Raw genomic sequence first — 17,411 nt, 5'->3', positions numbered from 1 at the left:
AGTCTACTGCTTTATGGTCAGTTGTTTGTTTACAGACAGTTGTCACCCTGTTATCTACATGGCCAACTGTAACAATCTCTGTGCAAGAAGCCACTTTCCTACTACACAATATTCATCTGAGTAAAACTGCCTATGATAATAGAAATTATACCTTTTTTAAAAATCTGACTTTGGGGCACCTGGGTGGCTCAGGCGGTTAAGCGTCTGCCTTTGGCTCAGGTCATGATCCCAGGGTCCTGGGATTGAGCCCCACATCGGGCTCCCTGCTCAACGGGGAGCCTGCTTCTCCCTCTCCTCCCAGCTTGTTCCTCTCTCTAGCTATCTCTGTCTCTCCCTCTCTCAAGTAAATAAAAAAAAAAATTTTTTTTAAATCTGAGTTCGTATAGTAAGAATATGTGGAATCAAATAAACCAGACTCTTTTTTAAATTTTTAATTTAAATTCAATTTAGTTAACATATAGTGTATTATTAGTTTCAGGGGTAGAATTTAGTGATTTATCAGTTGCATATAACACCCAGTGCTCATTACAACAAGTGCCTTCCTTAATGCCCATCACCCAATTACCCCTTCCCCCCACCAACCTCCCCTCCAGCAACCCTGTTTGTTTCCTACAGTTAAGAGTCTCTTACGGTTTGTCTCCCTCTCTGGTTTTATCTTATTGTATTTTTCCTTCCCTTTCTCCATGTTCATCTGTTTTCTTTCTTAAATTCAACATATGAGTGAAATCATATGCTATTTGTCTTTCTCTGACTGACTTATTTCCCTTAGCATAATACCCTCAAATTCCATCCATGTCGTTGCAAATGGCAAGATTTCATTCTTTTTGATGGCTGAGTCATATTTCATTATATATATATATATATATATATATATATATATATATACCACATCTTCTTTATCCATTCATCTGTAAATGAACATCTGGGCTCTTTCCATATTTTGGTTATTGTGGACATTGCTGCTATAAACGTTGGGGTGCATGTGCCCCTTTGAATCACTATTTTTGTGTCCCCTGAATAAATACCTAGTAGCGTAATTGCTGAGTCATAGGGTAGTTCTATTTTAAACCTTTTGAGGAACCTCCATACTATTCTCCAGAGTGGCTGCATCAGTTTGCATTCCCACCAACAGTGTCCACATCTTTGCCAATACTTGTTGTTTCTTGAAATGTTAATTTTAGCCATTCTGACCAGAGTGAGTTGATATCTCATTGTAAACCAGACTCTAACAGAGACTTTTCAGTATGAATTTATTCACTCAATCTATAACAGTATCACATATTTTGTTCAAGTGCACTATGGTTCATGTTTAATTTCCTTTTCTTCTCTGGGAAGTTATAAAATCTAGCAGAGAACAATTTAAAAGGCAATGGAAATAAAATAATAAACTTAGCAGTCAGCTCAGAATATGGAAGAAAGGATTATTATAGAGGCAAAGATACTCACAAAATACCAAAGCCTTGAAGAACGGAAGAATACAGTTCAGTTTAATAAGTAAAGCACAAAGGGGGATTTGAAATAGTATATAATAAGCCTATTCTAACAGGCCCTGAAGGACGGCACACAGACCAGATTCACTAACCATTAATGACATTCAATTATACTCACGACAACCAAATGAGACAATTTAATGTTTCATTATCAATCAAGGATTGAACTGTGCACCAAGGGAAATAAATGTAGCTATTTATGCTTTATTGATTGTTCATATTTTAAGTAAGTAAATTGAAATAACAAGCTCCAGCAGGCTCTCATCCTGCATTAAGACAAAAACATAAAGTATCTGACAAAACAAAAGGTGATAGGCATACAACTGGTAAACAAACAACAGAATTTGCATTTTATTTTTTTTATTATGTTATGTTAGTCACCATACAGTACATCATTAGTTTTTTATGTACTGTTCCATGATTCATTGTTTGTGTATAACACCCAGTGCTCCGTGCAGTACATGCCGTCCTTAATTCCCATCACCGGGCTAAACCATCCCCCCCACCCCCTTCCCTCTAAAACCCTCAGTTTGTTTCTCAGAGTCCATAGTCTCTCATGGTTCATCCCCTCCTCCGATTTCCCCCCCTTCATTTTTCCCTTCCTTCTCCTAATGTCCTCCATGCTATTCATTGTGTTCCACAAATAAGTGAAAGCATGTGATAATTGACTTTCTCTGCTTGACTTATTTCACTTAGCGTGATCTCCTCCAGTCCCATCCACATTGATGTAAAAGTTGGGTATTCATCCTTTCTGATGGCTGAGTAGTATTCCATTGTATATATGGACCACGTCTTCTTTATCCATTCATCTGTTGAAGGGCATCTCAGCTCTTTCCACGGTTTGGCTATTGTGGACATTGCTGCTATGAACATTGGGGTACATATGGCTCTTCTTTTCACTACATCTGTGTCTTTGGGGTAAATACCCAGTAGTGCAATTGCTGGGTCATAGGGCAGTTCTATTTTTAATTTTTTGAGGAAGCTCCACACTGTTTTCCAAAGTGGCTGTACCAACTTGCATTCCCATCAACAGTGTAAGAGGGTTCCCCTTTCTTCACAACCTCTCCAACATTTGTTGTTTCTTGCCTTGTCAATTTTTGCCATTCTAACTGGTGTAAGGTGGTATCTCAGTGTGGTTTTGATTTGAATTTCCCTGATGGCTAATGATGATGAACATTTTTTCATGTGTCTGTTAGCCATTTGTACATCTTCTTTGCAGAAGTGTCTGTTCCTGTCTTCTGCCCATTTTTTGACTTGATTATTTGTTTTTTGGGTGTTGAGTTTGAGAAGTTCTCTATAGATCTTGGAAATCAGCGCTTTGTCTGTAGTGTCATTTGCAAATATCTTCTCCCATTCTGCGGGTTGCCTCTTTGTTTTGTTAACTGTTTCCTTTGCTGTGCAGAAGCTTTTTATCTTGATGAAGTCCCAAAAGTTCACTTTCACTTTTGTTTCCCTTGCCTTTGGAGACATGTCTTGAAAGGAGTTGCTGTGGTCAATGTCGAAGAGGTTACTGCCTATGTTCTCCTCTAGGATTTTGATGGATTCCTGTCTCACATTGAGGTCTTTCATCCATTTTGAGTTTATCTTTGTGTATGGTGTAAGAGAATGGTCAAGTTTCATTCTTCTGTATATAGCTGTCCAATTTTCCCAGCACCATTTATTGAAGAGACTGTCTTTTTTCCATTGCATATTTTTTCCTGCTTTGTCGAAGATTATTTGACCATAGTGTTGAGGGTCATATCTGGGCTCTCTATTCTGTTCTACTGGTCAATGTGTCTGTTTTTGTGCCAGTACCATGCTGTCTTGGTGATCACAGCTTTGTAATATAGCTTGGAATCAGGCAACGTGATGCTACCAGCTTTTTTTCTTTTTCAACATTTCCTTGGCAATTCAGGGTCTTTTCTGATTCCATACAAATTTTAGGATTGTTTGTTCCAGCACTTTGAAAAATGCCATTGGTATTTTGATCAGGATGGCGTTGAAAGTATAGATTGCTCTGGGTAGCATAGACATTTTAACAATGTTTATTCTTCCGATCCATGAGCATGGAATGTTTTTCCATCTTTTTGTGTCTTCTTCAATTTGTTTCATGAGTGTTCTGTAGTTCCTAGAGTATAGATCCTTTAAGTCTTGGTTAGGTTTATTCCAAGGTACCTTATGGTTTTTGGTGCTATTGTAAATGGAATCAATTCTCTAATTTCTCTTTCTACAGTTACATTGTTAGTGTTTAAGAAAGCAACTGATTTCTGTGCATTGATTTTGTATCCTGCCACATTACTGAATTGCTGGATGAGTTCTAGTAATTGGGGGTGGATTCTTTTGGGTTTTCCACATAAAGTAGCATGTCATCTGTGAAGAGAGAGAATTTGACTTCTTCTTTGCCAATTTGAACACCTTTTACTTCTTTTTGTTGTCTGATTGCTGTTGCTAGGACTTCCAGTACTAAGTTGAACAATAGTGGTGGGAGTGGGCATCCCTGTCATGTTCCTGATCTTAAGGGAAAGGCTCTCAGCATTTCCCCATTGAGAATGATATTCACTATGGGTTTTTCATAGATGGATTTTATGAACTTGAGGAATATTCCCTCTATCCCTATACTCTGAAGAGTTTTAATCAGGAAAGGATGCTGTGTTTTGCCAAATGCTTTTTCTGCATCAATTGAGAGGACCATATGGTTCTTCTCTCTCCTCTTATTAAGGTGTTCTATCACATTGATTTGTGAATGTTGAACCACCCTTGCATCCCAGGGATAAATCCCACTAGGTCATGGTGCATGATCCCTTTATTTTATTTTTTTAATTTAATTTTATTTTATTACGTTATGTTAGTCACCATAAAATACATCATTAGTGTTTGATGTAGTGGTCCTTTGAATGTACTGTTGGATCCTATTAGCTAGGATTTTGTTGAGAATTTTGGAATCCATATTCATCAGGGATATTAGTCTGAAATTCTTCTTTTTGATGGGGTCTTTACCTGGTTTGGGGATTAAGGTAGTGCTGGCCTCATAGAATGAGTCTGGAAGCTTTCCTTCTGTTTCTATTTTTTTGAAACAGCTTCAGGAGAATAGGTATTATTTCTTCTTTGAATGTTTGGTAGAATTCCCCAGGGAATCCAACAGGCCTGGACTCTTGTTTTTTTGGGAGGTTTTTGCTCACTGCTTCAATCTCGTTACTGGTTATTGGCCTATTCAGGTTGTCAATTTCTTGCTGTTTCAGTCTTAGTAGTTTATAGGTTTCCAGGAAGGTATCGATTTCGTCCAGGTTGTTTAATTTACTGGCATATAGTTGTTGATAATTTCTAATAATTGTTTCTATTTCCTGGGTGTTAGTCATGATCTCTCCCCTTTCATTCATAATTTTATTAATTTGGGTCTTTTCTCTTTTCTTTTGGATAAGTCTGGCCAGTGGTTTATCAATCTTATTAATTCTTTCAAAGAACCAGCTTCTAGTTTCATTGATCTGCTCTACTGTATTTCTGGTTTTTAATTCATTGATCTCTGCTCTAATCTTAATTATTTCTCTTCTAATGCATGGCTTAGGCAACATTTGTTGTTTTTTCTCCAGTTCTTTAAGGTGTAGAGTTAGTTGGTGAATTTGGGATTTTTCTATTTTTTTGAGTGAGGCTTGGATGGCTACGTATTTTCCCCTTAGGACCGCCTTGCAGTATCCCATAGGTTTTGGACCAATGTGTTTTCATTCTCATTGGTTTCCATGAATTGTTTAAGTTCTTCTTTGATTTCCTGGTTGACCCAAACATTCTTAAGCAGAGTGGTCTTTAGCTTCCAAGTGTTTGAATTTCTTCCAAATTTTTTCTTGTGATTGAGTTCCAGTTTTAAAGCATTATGGTCTGAGAATATGCAGAGAATAATCTCAATCTTTTGGTATCAGTTAAGACCTGATTTGTGAACCAGTATGTGGTCTATTCTGGAGAAAGTTCTGTGTGCACTCAAGAAGAATAAGTATTTTGTTGTTTTAGGGTGGAATGTTCTGTATATATCTATGAGGTCCATCTGGTCTAGTGTGTCATTCAAAGCTCTTGTTTCTTTGTTCATTTTCTGCTTAGATGATCTGTCCATTGCTGAGAGTGGAGTATTGAGGTGTTCTACAATTAACATATTATTATCAATATGTTTCTTTATTTTGGTTAACAGTTGGCTTATGTAGTTGGCTGCTCCCATGTTGGGAGCATAGATATTTACAATTGTTAGATCTTCTTGTTGGATAATCCCTTTAAGAATGATATAGTGTCCTTCTGTGTCTCTAACTACAGTCTTTAGCTTAAAATCTAATTTGTCTGATATGAGAATTGCTACCCCACCTTTCTTTTGAGGTCCATTGGCATAAAAGATGGTTCTCCATCCCTTCACTTTCAGTCCAGATATATCTTTAGGTTCAAAATGAGTCTCTTGTAGACAACATATGGATGGGTCCTGTCTTTTATCCAATCTGCAACCCTGTGCCATTTTATGGGAGCATTTAGGCCGTTCACATTGAGAGTGATTATTGAAAGCTAAGATTTTATTGTCATCGTGTTGCCTGTGAAGTCCTTGTTTCTATAGATTGTCTCTGTAAATTTCTGTTCCATATCTCTCTTGGGGTCTTTCTCCTTTTATAGAACTCCCCTTAATATTTCTTGCAGGGCCAGCTTAGCGGTCACATATTCTTTCCATTTCTGCTGGTCTTGGAATCTCTGCATCTCCCCATCCATTCTAAATGACAGCCTTGCCAGATAAAGTATTCTTGGCTGCATGTTCTTCTCATTTAGAACCCTGAATATGTCTTGCCAGCCCTTTCTGCCTTGCCAGGTCTCTGTGGATAGGTCTGATGTTATTCTGATGTTCCTCCCTCTGTACGTAAGGAATCTTTTCCCCCTACCTGCCCTTAAGATGGTTTCCTTGGTTCTAAGATTTGTGAGTTTTACTATTATATGCCAGGGCATTGTTCTGTTTTCCTTGATCGTGGGAGGGGTCCTCTCTGCCTCTAGGACATGAGTGTTTGTTTCATTCCCCAGGTTAGGGAAGTTCTCAGCAACAATTTGCTCAAATATATCTTCTAGTCCTCTCTCTCTCTCCATTCCCTCAGGGATCCCAATAATTCTGACATTGGAACGTTTCATGGCATCACTTATTTCTCTAATTCTGTTCTCACGGATTTTAAGCTGTTTGTTCCAGGCCTCCCCCTGTTCCTTCTTTTCTATCAGTTTGTCTTCTTGATCACTAATTTGTTCTTCTGCCTGGTTTACCCTAGCTGTTAGAGGATCTAGATTAGATTGGATCTCATTGATAGCATTTTTAAGTTCTGCCAGATCAGCTCTCATTTATGCCTTTAGAGGGCCTTAGAGACTCTATGTTGCCATTAATCAATTTCTCCATTCTAGCTATTGTCTTTACAACTACTATCTTGAATTCCATTTCTGACATCTTGGTTATATCTGTATCCATTTGTAAATTTGTGGCAGAAGTCACAGTCTGTGAGTCTTTCCTATTTTGGGGGTTCCTCCTCTTAGTCATTCTGTTGAGGGGTGGTTGAGGGAATGTACGGAGTCCAAATTATTGACCACAACCCAAGCAAAATGCACCTATTTTATAGGGACCTTAGGGTTGCCGGCCTCTTGTTCTCCCAGCCTGTCTTCTGGGGGAGGGGCCTGCTGTGCTGTTACTCAAAGGCAACCTTGTTTGGGCAGAGTTGTCCTGCTCCCTCTGGGGGAGGGGGGTGGGCTCAGTGAAATCTGGTTTGGGGGGCTTTTGTTCTCTGGCAGCTTTCCCTGATGGCTTATTGTGTCTCTTCCAGGAGTAAGAGCAGAAGTGACCATTTCCAAACCTCTGCCTCAGAACAGAGAGATCTCAGTCTGTTCTTTGGTGAGCTCTCCAGGCCACACTGTCTCCGTTTTTGTCTGTGCTGCTAAAACTGCAGCATCCTGGGTTGTGTGTCCCACAGCAGCACTCCCAGTCCTCACTTCCAGGTCGGGGCATGTCTCTGCCCTTTGTGCTTCTAAAACTGCCAGCTTCCCCCAAATTGCACACATGCCCACACAGCTCCAGGTTTCGTCCAGGGGGCTGCCCTAATGTCCTTTCCCCACTGCTACTGGTCTGCGAGTCTATGCTCCGTCTGCAGCGTGGGAGGCTTTTGAGCTCCCGCGATGCAGGATCCCAGAGGCTCCCTCCCCCTTATGTTTATCTTCTGATATCTGGCCACAGAATCATGGTTCCCCACTTCATACCTCGAAACCAACCACTGGGGATATTCTGTTTGTAGAGATCCAGGTGTGTCTTCTTACATCTCAGGCTGATTTCATGGGTGTTCAGAGTGGTCTGGTAGATATCCAGCTCAATTCAGGGGACCGGTTGAAATAGGGTCTCATATGCCTCCACCATCTTTTCCCATCCCCAGAATTTGCATTTTAACATGACTCCTAAGTGATTTATATACACACTGAAATTTGAGAAGTACAGTTGACCCTTAAACAATGTGAAGGATTACAGGCACCTGTATGTTCTGATGTTGATATCATCAACAGTTGATTAATGCATATTTTGTATGTTGAATGTATTATATGCTGTATTCTTACAATAAATTAAGCTAGGGAAGAGAAAGTGTTTATTAAGAAAATCATAAGAAAGAGAAAATACATTTATAATACTGTACTGTAAGATTCCAAGTATAAGTAGACTCAAGCAGTTCAAACCCATTGTTCAAGGGTCAATGGTACTGCTTTAAGGGATGGGGAAGCAATAAGATAGGAGCACTTGTATCCCTGGGCCACCTGACAGAGCAGAGCTTCACTGCAAGAAGATGTATGTGGGGTTGACCTTCCAAATCTTGCACTAGTAGGGCTCAAATCCAGAGATTTTTAAAATGTTATTCTTCAATTTCTCTACTAAGTCAAAGAAAATACTGGGCCACTGGATCTGAGGAGAGAGTTCATGGCAAGCACAGGCATCTATTTATTGATTCAGCAAGTGTGTTGAATACTTGCTTCATGTCAGACACAAGTATCCTATAAAATAGAACTAATGCTGTTGTGTAGATAAACTGATGGGGGAAGTCTTTATTTCAATCAACGAGCATATTCAGAAATCAAGTTTGAAAAGATCTATATTATCCAAATGATTGTATTATCAATCCTGTAAGAAATAATAAGACCATACCCAAAAAAGAAAGGAAACAAGCCTATTTCCATGAAGTTACTATTATATTTTACAAGATATTGAAAATAAAGATTTAAGTTTTTGGAAAATGCTTTGCTCTGAAAGTTGAAAAGTAATTACAAATATTTCTATAAGAAATGATTTCTAAACAAGTTGGAGTCTTTGTAAAATCATGAACAAAATAAGTTCTTTTATTTATATGAATTAGAAATAATAGTGTTCATTTATTTTATAAAATATATGTCAGCTATATTTTTATACATGTACTCAGGAAATTCCTAACAATGGATGCATTTAATGAAGCTAAAATGCCAAGCTCTCCTGAAAATATTCAACAATAGAGTAAATTATATAGAAGGTACAGATTATCTATATGGGGATAATTCTTTTTTTAGTATTAAATGTAAATATTTGCTAATAACTGTCATTCCTTCAGATTATTAGAGGTTTTATTTTTTGCATTTTTGTGGTACAATATGAATAATCTTCACAGAGCACTCTATTTACTTCCACAAAGAAATCACAAAACTGCAAAAGACTCACTCTATTTCTGTAAATAGGAATTATGGCTTTTAGATTGACAGTTTTTCAATCTTTTCCACGAATAGTTTTGATTACAGGCTAAGACAGGAAAAAGGATACCATCAATTTTTAAATGAAGATTCTAAAGAAAGAAACATACATAAATACCTTTGAAACACAGATTAAAAGGTATATTCAGTCATAACAGATTCAAGAGGCTCCAGTGATGTATGTCAGTGGGCCCAAAACTAGCAGAATAAGTTAAGCAACACGCTGAAATAAGATGTGGATTATATCAGAAAAGGAGTCATATACCAAAACTTCTGCTGGCTGCCATAATTGTCCCCCCTCTGTTCCTGATCCCCCTTAAACCCAAACCTGAAGTAAAATTGTCTTTTTTATGTGCAGCACTGTATAAAATAGACTTTTGGTAATCTGTACAAATTATCTTGGAGGGATAGACATCCAGCACATTTTCACTTATCAACATATATTAACTAACTAGCATAAATTTATCTTTGATACCCTGGAAATCTAAAACAAGGAAGAAAAAAAATGAAGGTTGAAAATATGAGGTATCATTTCTCTACAATCTTTTTCAGAACATAGACACAGAGGAAATATTTTATAACTCAATCTTTGGAGCCAGCATTACCCTAATACCAAAAACAAGAGAAAGACATTACAAGAAAAGGAAACTACATACCAATATCTCTCATGAACACAGATGCAAAAATCTTCAACAAAAATTACCAAATCAAATCCAACAAGGTATAAAAAGAATTATATGCAAAGACAAAGTGGGATTTATGTCAGGTATTCAAGATTGTTTCATCAATTAATCATCAATTAATTATAATCCATTACATCAACAGACTAAAATAGAAAAATCATTAGATGGAGGAAACCATTTAACAAAAATCAATACCTATTCATGATAAAAATTCTCAGTAAATTAGGAGTATGGGAACTTTTTCAACTTGATAAAAAATGTTCACAAAAACCCTCAACTAACATCATACTTAATTATGAGAATCTTTTCCACTAATCTTTCTCACTAAGATCAGATATAAGGTAAGGATATTCCCTCTCACCACTTCTTAGTCCTTATTAATGCAATAAGGCAAGAAAAGGTAATAAAATATACATACTGGAAGGAAGTAATATAACTCTTTGTTTACAAAAGACATGTTTCTCTATGTAGAAAATCTGAAAGAATTAACCAAAAAACCTCCTGGAATTAATAGTAATTATAGCAAAGTTTGAAGATTCAAGGTTAATATACAAAAGACAATTAATTGCTTTCCTATATAAGAGCACTGAACAAGTGGAATTTGAAACTAATAACAATAATATTTACATTTACACTCAAAAATATTAAATACATAGTATAAATTTTTCAAAATATGTACAAGATCTCTATGAGGATAATCAAATCTCTGATGAACAAATTCAAAGAACTAAATAAATGGTGAGGTATTCCATGTTCACGGATAGGAAGACTCAATATTGTAAAGATGTCACTTCTTCTCAACTTGATCTATAGATTCAATACAATCCTAATCCAAATCTCAAGTTATTTTGTTTGTTGATAACAAACGGATTCTAAAATTTATATGGAGAGGCTAAAGACTCAGAGTAGCCAATATACTATTGAAGGAGAAGAGAAAAGTTTGAAGACTGATGCTACCCAACCTGAAGAATCACTAAAAATCTACAGTAATCAAGATAGTGTGGTATTAGCAAAAGAAAGACAAATAGATCAATGGAATAGAATAGAGAGTCCAAAAATAGAACCACATAAACCATCAAAAAGAATGAAATCTTGCCATTTGCAACAATGTGGATGGAACTGGAGGGTATTATGCTGAGCGAAATAAGTCAATCAGAGAAAGACATGAATCATATGACCTCACTGATATGAGGAATTCTTAATCTCAGGAAACAAACTGAGGGTTGCTGGAGTGGTGGGGGGTGGGAGGGATGGGGTGGCTGGGTGATAGACGTTGGGGAGGGTATGTGCTATGGTGAGCGCTGTGAAGTGTGCAAGACTGTTGAATCACAGATCTGTACCTCTGAAGCAAATAATACATTATATGTTTAAAAAAAGAAGAAGAAGAAGATGATAGCAGGAGGGGAAGAATGAAAGGGGGGAAATCGGAGGGGGAGATGAACCATGAGAGACAATGGACTCTGAAAAACAAACTGAAGGTTCTAGAGGGGAGGGGGTGGGAGGATGGGTTAGCCTGGTGATGGGTGTTAAAGAGGGCACGTTCTGCATGGAGCACTGGATGTTATATGCAAACAATGAGTCATGGAACACTACATCAAAAACTAATGATGTGATGTATGGTGATTAACATAACATACTAAAAAAAAAATCTAAAAAAAAAAACAAAATCAAAATATTGTTAACCAATCTTCAATAAAAAAAGCAAAGGCAATACAACGGAGCAAAGATAGTCTTTTCAACAAATAATGCTGGAGCAAGACATCCATATGCAAAAAAAATTAATCTAGACACAGACATTACACCCTTCACTAAAAAATAATAATTTAATTTTAATATAGCTGACACACAACATTACATTAGTTTCACAAAATTTAACTTAAAGTTGATCACAGAGTTAAATGTAAAACACAAAACTATAAAATTCCTAGAAGATAACATAGGAGAAAACATAGATGACCTTGGGTATGGTGATAACTTTTCTGTCACAACATCATAGGCATAATCCATGAAAGAAAAAATGGACAGGCTAGACTTGATTAAAATTAAAAACTTTTGCTCTGTGAAAGACAATGTCAAGAGAATGAGAAGACAAACCACAGACTGAAAGAAAATATTTCCAAAAGAGACATCTAATAAAGCACTGCTATCCAAAATATACAAAGAACTCTGAAAACTCAACAATAAGAAAATACACAACCTAATTTAAAAATGAGCCTCAGGTCTTAACAGACACCTCACCAAAGAAGATAAGCAGATGGCAAGTAAGCATATGAAAAGATGCCCCACATCATATGTCATCAGGGAAATATAAATTTAAAAAACAATGAGATACCACTACACACCTATTAGAATGGCCAAAATCCAGAATACTGACACCAAATCCTGGTGAGGTTGTGGAGCAACAGGAATTCTCATTCATCACTAGTAGGAATGCAAAATGGTATGGTCGCTTTTTTTTAATATTTTAAAAGCAGATATATTTTTTAAAAGATCATGCCTACAGTAAGTAAATTATGTAGTGATTGAACATCAAAAAAAAAAAAAGTTGATGAACAAAGAGGCACATTCTAAGAGCTCAGGAGTAGAAAAATTAGAATTCTTTTTGGTTTGGTTCTAAGGTAGGAGAAAAGGGAAACAGGTATATTAAAATTATTTTTCAGGTGAAGGCTTCTGTTAGTTGAAGCAGTTAACACTGGCTTCTTTCTCCCTGGTCCAAAGCAGTCTTTTCTCTCATTGACTTCTGAGAATGTGTTTAATCTTCCACTGTGTGGAGGTGATACATCAGGCTACCCTCAGTGCTAAGATGGCTGGGATCACCCAGTTGGTCACCAGCTGGAATTAAAACCAACAGTAGTAATGAGAGTTTCCAAAGGCTTGGTTATCTTTGATCTTTCATCTGGATGAGGATCCCCAATGATATACGTTTTAGACAATTCTCTAGTATCTGTAGAGTGCCTGACCCTCAAAGTTTTCAGTAGCATCCCTCCAGCTTGTTGCCTTAACACTGCTTCCCCCCAACCCCCCAGGATATTCCTCCACAAACTTGGTCAAATTGTACACCTTGTGGTGCAGGATCAACCAGGTGCTCTTGCTGTGGTTGTGCTTCTGGATCTCTTCCAGGATGTAGTACTTGATGGTCTGGTCCCACTATTTGGCCATTTCTAAACACAGCAAGCCCTCAGGCCATGCAGACACTAACAAAGCTGGCAGAGCCTAGCTCACAGGTCTCAGATAGCTGGGCCTGGGACATTCCTGGTGCCTGAGCCCTACACCCAGAGCAGGGTGGCCCGCACTGCCCAAAATGATTTGGCCACTTTGGAAGACTGCCTGGCAGTTTCTTATAAAACTAAACATACTCTTACCATTGATCCAACAATTGCCCTTCTTGGTATTTACCCAAGGGAGATGAAAACTTATGTCCACACAAAAACTGAACATGGATGTTTATAGCAGCTTTATTTATATTTGCCAAAACTTGGAAGCAACCAAGATGTCCCTTCAGTAGGTGAATGGATAAGTAAACTGTGGTCCATCCAGAAAATTGAATATTATTCATCATTAAAAAGAAATTAAGCCTACCTTTTTTGTAGTTTTTTAAAAAACTAAAAGGGTTTTTAATGGAAAAATTTTAAGTGCAGATGACTAAGTGAAAGAAGCCAATATGAAAAGGCTACATACAATATGATTCCAATTATATGCCATTCTGGAAAAGGCAAAACTATGGACACAATTAAAAAAAAAAATAGCAGTTACCAGAGGAAGTGGTAAGAAATGGATGAATAGGCAGGGCACAGAGGATTTTTAGGGCAGTGAAAATAATATGATATTGCTGAACACTACATCAGAAACTAATGATGTACTATATATTAGCTAACTGAACATAATAAAAAAATAAAAGAAAAAATAAAAGAAAAAGAAAATAATATGATATTATAATGGTGGGTACATATGATTATACAGTTGTCCATATCCATAGAGTGTATAATACTAAGAGTGAATAATAATGTAAAGTATGGAATATGGGTGATTATGATGTGTCAACGTAGGTTCACCAATTTTAAAAAAAAAGGAAAAGAAAATATAAGGTATCAAGCAAGGAAACTATATTCAATCTACCCAGTGTGCTGTACAGAGGTGGAGAGAAGTAGGTTTGGTACCAAAAATTGGATAAAGAGAGTTATAAGCAGGTACATAGGATAGAGAACAAGTATTCTTATAGTTGGAATATTTCAACAATTTCATAATTTTTTTACTGTTATCCATGTTCCATGTCACAGAACAGGAGCCCCCCATGTTTTTTAATCATGACTTCTTTGGAATTTTGGAACATATACATGGTGAAATAAAGTTTTCTATTTAATTGATGTACTTTTCAGTTCTGGTTATTCATTTTACCCCATGTTCCTTCCTCTCACTCAAGCAGAATTCCTATTACTTCAGGGAAAGAATTTTATCACAGAAAATAATAAAAATAAATGGAATCATAGCTTTGGAGTCTCAAAATAACTTTCTAAAACTCATAGAAAAATAGTTTTAACAGCAAAGGTTTTTTGACTTCCAAAAATGAAACTTTTGGATGTCAAAATCCAAAACTGTGATGGATTGGGACATAACATTCATGATACAATAACAAACTTTGAAAAAATAAAAATCCTTAAAACACTAAATAATCTTTGGACAGAAGGAATAGGAAAATCAGAATTTGCCTAACCTTTACTTTTTCTGTCCATTACAAGACAGCATTTCCCTTCAAAGAGGCCTGTATCCTGACCCTATCTCAGGATGGTTTGAATAATGAATAAAGAATTTCAACAAAAAGCTAAAGATTATACAGAACTAGAAATTAAATGGAAATTCTAGAGATGGAAAGTAAAATAACTAAAAGAAAATAACACAAATATAATTTTAAAAATCAACAGAGGAATTAAATAGTATTGTGTGAGTATTCATAGCATTCTTACTCATAAGAAAAAATCTGGAACCAATACAAATATCCCTTGATTGATGAATGGACAAACAAAATGTCATATATCCACAGAAAGGACTATTATTCTACAATAAAAAGGAATTAAATACCAATACATGCTATAACACAGATAAACTTCAAAAACATGCTAAACCAGATGCACAAGACTTCATGTCATATGATTTCATTCATATTATAAAATATTATGAAAAGATAAATTTAAAGAAGTAAAAAGCAGATCAGTGGTTGTGACTGAAGGAGTTGAAATTGTGCTAAGTTGCAAATGAGGTTGAAAGAAATTTAAGGAAAAATCATTTGTGGTGTGCAGGATACAAAATCAATATACAGAAATCCATTGCATTTCTATACACTAATAATGAAGTAGCAGAAAGAGAAATTAAGAAAATAATGCCATTTAAAACTGCAGCAAAAATAATAAAATACCTAGAAATAAACTTAACCAAGGAAGTGAAAGACCTGTACTCTGAAAACTATATAACACCAATGAAAGAAATTGAAGGTGACACAAAAAAAATGGAAAAATATTCCAATGTCATGGATTGGAAGAACAAATATTGTTAAAATGTCTACAGTACCCAAAGCAATCTAAACATTTAAAGCAATCCCTATCAATACCAACAGCATTTTTCACAGAACTAGAACAAATAATCTTAAAATTTGTATGAAGCCACAAAAGACCCTGAATAGCCAAAGTAATCTTGAAAAAGAAGAACAAAACTGGAGGTATTACATTCCCAGATTTTAAGATACAGTACAAAGCTGTAGTGATCAAAACAGTATGGTACCAGCACAAAAACAAACATATAGATCAATGAAACAGAATAGAAAGCCCAGAAATAAACCCACAATTACATGGTCAATTAATCTTCAATGAAGGAGACAAGAACATAAAATGAGAAAGAGACAGTCTCTTCAATAAATGGTGTTAGGAAAACTGGACAGCTACAAGCAAAAGAATGAAACTGGACCACTTTCCTACACCATACACAAAAACAAACTCAAAATGGATTAAGGACTTAAATGTTAGACCTAAAACCATAAAAATCTTAGAGGAGAGCACAGGCAGTAATTTCTCTGACATCAGCCATAGCAACATTTTTCTAGATATGTCTCCTGAGGTAAGGGAAACAAAAGCAAAAACAAACTAATGGGACTACATCAAAATCAAAAATTTCTGCACACGGAAGGAAACAATCAACAAAACTAAAATACAACCTACTGAATGGGAGAAGAAATTTGCAAATGACATATCCAATAAAGGGTTAGTATCCAAAATATATAAAGAACTTCCACAACTCAACACCAAAAAACAAAAATCCAGTTTTAAAAATGGGCAGGAGACATGAACAGACATTTCTCCAAAAAGACATAGCAATGACCAACAGACAGATGAAAAGATGCTCAACATCATTCATCATCAGGGAAATACAAATCAAAACTTCAATGAGCTATTACTTCATACCTGCCAGAATGACTAAAATCAGTAACAAAAAACAACAAGTGTTGGTGAGAGACCAACATCACAACAAGTGATGTGGAGAGAAAAAAGTACCCTCTTTACTTCTGGTGGGAATGCAAACTAGTGCAGCCAATGTGGAAAACAGTATGATGGTTCCTCAAAAAATTAAAAATAGAATTACCATAAGATCCAGTAACTCCACTACTGGGTATTCACAGAAGGAATATGAAAACAATAATTTGAAAAGATATATACACACTTATGTTTATATCAGCCTTATTTACAATAGCCAAATTATGGAAGCAGCCCAAGTGTCTGTTGATGGATGAATGGATAAACAAGATGTAGTATACGTATACAATGGAATATTGCTCAGCCATAAAAAAGAATGCAATCTTGCCATTTGTAACAACATGAATGGAGCTAGAAAGTATAATGGTAAGTGTAGTAAGTCAGAAAAAGACAAATATCATATGATTTCACTCATATATGTTATTTAAGAAACAAAACAATGAGCAAAGAAAAAAAGAGAAAGACAAAACAAGAAACAGACTCTTAACTATAGAGAACAAACGGATGGTTACTAGAACAAACGGAGGTTGGGGGGGGAATGGGTGAAATAGATGATGGGGATTAAGGATTACACTTGTGATGAGCATCAGGTATTGTATGGAAGTGTTGAATCACTGTATTGTACACCTGAAACTAATATAACACTGTATATTAACTATACTGGAATTAAAATTTAAAAAGAATAAATAAAAATAAATTGATGTTTACACAACTCTATGAATTTACTAAAAATCATTTAAATGTGCATTGTTTTTCCTACACTAAGTCCTAATCTTAGTGAGCTTTTGCACCAAGCATTTCCTGTCTATTCTACTATTGCTCTAGTAAACTCCCGCTCCCACTGTAGCTAAAAGGCAATTTCAAATCATTTTGGAAGGCTCAATTTGCAAGTTAAAAAAAAAAAGATTTTTCCTTGAGACAGACATTGCACTTTGATATGCAATAGGACTTTTTTTTTTTAAGATTTTATTTATTTATTTTGAGAGAGAGCGAGTTAC

At 36.0% G+C, this 17,411-nt stretch overlaps 1 pseudogene; it reads right to left on the bottom strand.

Annotated features, from left to right (window-relative positions):
• Window positions 1-12,647: 12,647 nt before the first annotated feature.
• LOC116628490 lies at window positions 12,648-13,054 on the bottom strand (annotated as a pseudogene).
• Window positions 13,055-17,411: the final 4,357 nt, after the last annotated feature.

Source organism: Phoca vitulina, unplaced genomic scaffold (genome assembly GCF_004348235.1).
Source record: "Phoca vitulina isolate PV1807 unplaced genomic scaffold, GSC_HSeal_1.0 scaffold3, whole genome shotgun sequence".
Taxonomy (NCBI): Eukaryota; Metazoa; Chordata; class Mammalia; order Carnivora; family Phocidae; genus Phoca; species Phoca vitulina.
This window is presented reverse-complemented; position numbering and strand designations above follow the sequence as displayed.